Here is a 6,000-nt window from a genome sequence, read left to right as displayed (position 1 = left end):
AGCAATTTAATGGTATTTATTTTAAGACATAAACCTTTTAACATGTTCATTCACTTTGTTTTTATTTGGAGTTTTCTAAAAGCAGAAAGAGAAAGAAAAAACAAATAAATTGGCATGTGATTTCAGGGGAAGCAGGACAAGGAAGCAGGGGAAGCCAATGAAGGGTGAGTTGATGAGCAGTTTACCTCTGTGGATAACTTGGTTCCAAACCCACTGGGGACCATCTGAGAGACTATAAAGCACACCTCATGACTGTACCACTGAGAACTGATGGAGCTGGAAGATCTTTCCACCAACTCTCAGCCTTTGTTGATTGAAGGTCACTTCAAGGACACGAACTTTCTGGTTCATCTGGCCTTATGTTGCCAAGTAGGCTAACTACAGCATTCAGATAATACTTTAAAACAGAAGAACTCAGGTAACCATCAGGCTGTATAGGAATTGTATGCAGGTGACCTAAGAGTGGGTCACTGATGCCATCTGCTATTCCCTTTGACGCAGTGAAGCACACGTAGAGACACATCCTTTCATCATGCCTCTCACAGTGAGTAGAGGAATGCTAGCAGTAAAATTTCTAAAAGGTTTTGTTATATGCATATGATTATGATTATGGATGAAACCAGTGGATTTTTTTGATGTGTTAGAGTTTACCAAAAAGTCATCTTTTCCTATAATCAATTCAAATTTCCATTGAAACTATGGTCTATTATATTTGTTTTACAAATATATAGCTATAATCACAACACATCCTGCTATCACGAGATGGGTAATATGACCAAATGAATATTCTTAGGAGGCTGAAGAGATCCTCCACAGGGTTGCAAGATTTGTCAAATAAAAATATGGGACACCCAGTGTATTTGCTTTCTCAGCAGCCATAACAAAGTGCCACAACCTGGGCACCTTCAAACAACCAAAATGTATTGTCTCACAGTTAGGAGACTAGAAGTTTATAATCACAGTATCAGCAGGGCCAGGCTACCTCTGCAGGCTCTAGGGAAGGATCCTTTCTTGATTCTTCCAGTTTCTAGTGGTTGCTGGCACTCCTTGGTGTTCCTTGGCTTGTAGATATATCACTCCAATCTCTGCCTCCTTCTTCACTTGGCCTTCTTCCCTCTCTGTCTGTGTGTCTGTGTTTCTCCTTATAAGGATATCAGTGATTGGATTTAAGGTCCACCCTCCTCCAATAGGACCTCATCTTGACTTGATTACACCTGCAACGACCCTATTTCCAAACAAGATCATATTCACGGGTTCCAGGTGGCACAAATTTTGGGGAGACACAATGTAACTCAGTACACCCAGTTAAAGTTGAATTTCAGATGAACAATGAATATTGCCCCAAAATATTGCAGGAAGCATACTCACACTAAAAATTACTTGTCTACTTGAAATTAAAATTTAATTGTATGTTCTATATTTTATCTGGAAAAAATACTCCTGGAGGGTATTCAGGCTTTTCAGCATCACCTGATTTCTACCAGTCTTCTGAAGAGACTCAGCTGCACTTGAATTTTAATCCACTTTATCGACATATTTTCATAAGTAACCTTCCTCTTCTTTTGTCACATTTTCTCTTGAAGTCTAAATTCTTGATGAATGCTTCCTAATAAATATCTACTGAGTTATTCACAATACATGTGAAAAATGAGTATGGGCCCTCAGTCAGATGATAGAAGAAGAGAATTAATATGTGCTCCCTGTCCCCAGAGAACCTACGAGTTAGTTCTAGTGATGAGAAGACACCTCCCCCATAAGTGCTGCAAGACAGAGCATGTACCGCCTAAGATGTGTAAGCAAAGTGGAAGGAACTTGAACTCATTGCTATCCCACCCATTCTGGAAGGTTCAGGTCAGATTTCATGCAAAGGTAGCTTTGGAACTGGGCCTTAGAAGATGGAAAAGCTGGAGAGAGTGTCCTAGGTAGAGAGAATAACTTGATCAAAGGAAGGAGTCATTAGCCTGTTTAAGGATGAGTCATCTAATTCAGTGGTCCCTAACTTCATTGTCTGTCAGAATCCCCTATGTTCTGCACATATGTTGTTCATCCCAAAGGGTGCTGATTCAGTAGGCCCAGGGTGGTTCAATTTTTTATAAAGCTCCCTAGGAATCACAGTGTACAATATAGACCCTAATGTGCAATAGCTCAGACACAACTTAAGTTTATATTTGGTTCACATAACAGTCCAAGATCCATGTGGTAGACTAGGGTTGGGTTTGGTAAAAGTAGATTGAAAGGGGAAAACTATTTTGTATTTCCTAAGAAGAAGTTATTTTTAGACCTACTCAGTAGTTTGAGTAGAGAATTTTATAGCCAAGAAGATTTTTCATTAATACAAGTCCCTTCTTTCCTTCCTTTCACATATACTAAAACATTCTTCTCATAATTGAGGAAGAGAAGTAAGATGTGCTCCCTGCCCTCAGAGAACCTACAAGTTGGTTCTACTGAAGAGAAAGACACCTCCCACGTAACAATAGGGCATGTACTGTCAAAGATGTATAAACAAAGTGGAAGGAACTTGAACTCGTTGCTATCCCACCCATTCTAAAATATTACTCATTCCTCATTAAACGAAGTCAAAGAATAATTCACATTCCAAACTAATTTGTAAATGCCCCATTACTAATGATTTCCAATTAGTAACATAAAATGAAGACTGGATGTTCTCAGTTCTAAACATGAACAAAACTATACTAATTGGTGATTTATTTTACGTTACTATATAAATGAGTCAGGAGATCCTAAGGTAAAAATTGCACTAAAATAGAGGAAATGGCTAATTTTTCATGTAAACCACCAAAATAGTTGTCTGAAAATAACAGTTTAAATAACTAAAAATAACAGTGTGAGTCAGACTCCAGGAAATGCAGACTGTAGCTTGCTGTGTCTCTGCCTTTCAAATAATGTGTATAATTAAAAAAAAAAGAACTTATCAAAACAGAAAAAATATGCAACTCTCCACATAGGAACGCGAACTTCTAGAGAGATGTTCCCTGACTGTATGAAAAATGCTTAAGGTCTTTAACGAGGAAACGTCTGGTTCTCCTTGTTTTAGGAAGGCCTCGCATTTTAAGCACCAAGCACAAATTATGTATTACCTCTTTGAAAAGGTCAACATAGTTCTCATCTACATACCAGTTAACAATTACAAATGACATTTGTGATTGGTGAAGCACCTGGGCTCACTTGGTGGCATGTGGTCCCTAACAGTTGTGGTGGGTGAGGAGGGACAAGGGCTACTGTCAGCGCTACATCTATCATACAGGTAATCAGTGTGAGGCTTAAGGATGTCCTGGAGATAGCCAAGGTCGCATGGCTCCTTAGTGAGAGAAGCAGGGTTGAACCTGATTCACAACCCTGACTAACAGGCTGGTGGTCTTCCTATCACGCTAGGACGTTCCAAACTGTTTCAAGAAAAGCTTATCCTCATGAAATGATGTACCAGAGCAGAGAATGGGCAACTGTTCTCTTCGAGTCAGATTTGTGAGAAGCATTATCAGGATGTGGGTTAAATAGCTGAGAAGCAGCTACTGGAGATACGCAACCTTTATTAGGATTTAATGTCTCTGTGGTTTTGTTTTAAAATAACTTAGTAAGCTGAACTAATCAACATGATCAAGTAATGGTCTATGAAATTCTATTTTAAAGCAAAGCTGTTAGATTAAAGAATCCAAAGATAAAATCTGAAACTAGTAAGCTTCTGCTCGTAATCCCCTTTATCATTTTAATGAAATTCAAACCAAGTCACAATGAAAGCTCAGAAATGAAGGGTTTAAAAAAGAAAATGTGAAAATTGATTCTGCAGAGTTTCATTTCAAATAAAGTCTTAAAAGCCATTAAAACCCTGAAAATGGAGGTTCATATGACAGGCCTTTAACTGTTTTAGCAATAAGGAGGTGCCTCTGTAATCAACCAACATTTTTTGTGGTGGAAAGTGGGATGCCTATCTTACCATTCTTAGTTGAAATAACCGTCGGTGTTATTATACCCCAGAAAATCACCCCAATAACTTCCTATTCAGATCATCTTAAGGGACCCATGGTTTCATTAATTCTGAACTTTGAAATTTCCTTAGCAAACAGGAACAAAAGCTGAATATCCAACAATAGTAAACAGATAATTAAAATATGACATTTCCCTATAGTGGCATATTAGCTCATCAAGAATTTTTATTGACATGGAAAAATGCTCATGATATAATATTAATTGTGGAAAAGATGTGATGTCAATTGAATTAGCTTGTGAGGGCTGCCTTAACAAAATACCACAGGCTGGGTAGCTTAAACAACAGAAATTAATTTTCTCACTGTTCTAGAGGGTAGAAGTCCAAGATCAAAATGTTGGCAGCTGGTTTCTCCTGGGGCCTCTCTCCTGGGATTGCAGATGGCTACCTCCTCACCTGGCCTTTCTTCTGTGCATGCTGGCTCCTGGTGTCTCTTCCTCTGCTTATAAGGACACCAGTCATATTGAATTAGGGTCCCATCCTAACAGCTTCATTTTTACTTAATCACCTCTTTAAAAGCTATCTCTAGGGCTTCCCTGGTGGCGCAGTGGTTGAGAGTCCGCCTGCCGATGCAGCGGACACGGGTTCGTGCCCCGGTCCAGGAAGATCCCACATGCCGCGGAGCTGCTGGGTCCCGTGAGCCATGGTCGCTGAGCCTGCGCGTCCGGAGCCTGTGCTCCGCAACGGGAGAGGCCACAGCAGTGAGAGGCCCGCGTACGCAAATCTCTAAATAAGGTTACATACTGAGATACTGGAGTTTGGGACTTCATCATATGAATTTTGAGGGGACATAATTTAGTCCATTACACCAATCATATGCAGAACGATTTTCCTCTGGCTAAATGTATGTGTATGTTATGACGAAAACAAAAAGGAAATATGACAAAACGTTAACAGAAATAAATGAGTAGGGTAAATGAGGTTAATTTTATTTTCATCCTTATATTCTTCTAAATTTTAAAACAATGCATGTTTATTTAAAGAGAAAGGAACCAAATTATTAGTCATGAAATATCAGGGCATCTCCTTAAGGAAGTATTACAGTGGTGAACCAAAGGAGTTCTACACTAATCTATCTATGTCAGTGATTATCTTTTTCTCTTTTCTTTTTTTTCTTTTCCTTTTTTTAAACCATAAATTATTTCTTCAGCAAAAGTCTTAGACAGTCACCGAAGGTGTAATATTGGCAAAAGCAAAACTACTCTAGTTAATGCAAGGCCATTTTCTTTGTAACCTATAAAGAATTCTGTTGCCCACAGTAAATTTTTAAGTACTTTAAGAGCATAGACTAAATCTTATTCATCTTTGAAACTTTTAATCCATAGCATAGTGCCTTCATCTGAACACATACTCAATAAATATATCAAAAGACAAGACACTGAAGTATCTCATAGCTATTTCTTAAATAAGAAGACAACAGAAAATGTATTGGATTTAAGTGCAAGCAATTCAGTTCAAGTCCTTGTTCTGTTGCATATCATATGGGTAACTTTCATCAATCCACATAAGTTCTCTGAGTTTTGGTTTCCTCATGTGGTGGTAATGCAGAAGAAAAATCAATTTTCTTAACAGCTGGTCTAGGTCCAGGGAGAGAATTGCCTTTATTTAGAAAAAGTCTGTGATGAGGCACTTGCAATAGAAATAAGGTCCTGAGAACAGGAACCAAGACCAAAAAAAAAAAAAAAAAAGACGGCTTAGTTGTTTCTTTACATGAGAAAATGAGATATATTTGGTTCTTACTTTTTTTTTTTTTTCAGTACGCGGGCCTCTCACTGCTGTGGCCTCTCCCGTTGCGGAGCACAGGCTCCGAACGCGCAGGCCCAGCGGCCATGGCTCACGGGCCCAGCCGCTCCGCGGCATGTGGGATCCTCCCGGACCGGGGCACGAACCCATGTCCCCTGCATCGGCAGGTGGACTCTCAACCACTGCCCCACCAGGGAAGCCCTGGTTCTTACTTTTAAAGGGACAGTGAGAAGAGGAAGAAAAATCAAGGAGGA

The sequence above is a fragment of the Monodon monoceros genome, unplaced genomic scaffold, assembly GCF_005190385.1.
Source record: "Monodon monoceros isolate NGI ecotype Baffin Bay Population unplaced genomic scaffold, NGI_Narwhal_1 Super_Scaffold_11, whole genome shotgun sequence".
Classification (NCBI taxonomy): Eukaryota; Metazoa; Chordata; class Mammalia; order Artiodactyla; family Monodontidae; genus Monodon; species Monodon monoceros.
This window is presented reverse-complemented; position numbering follows the sequence as displayed.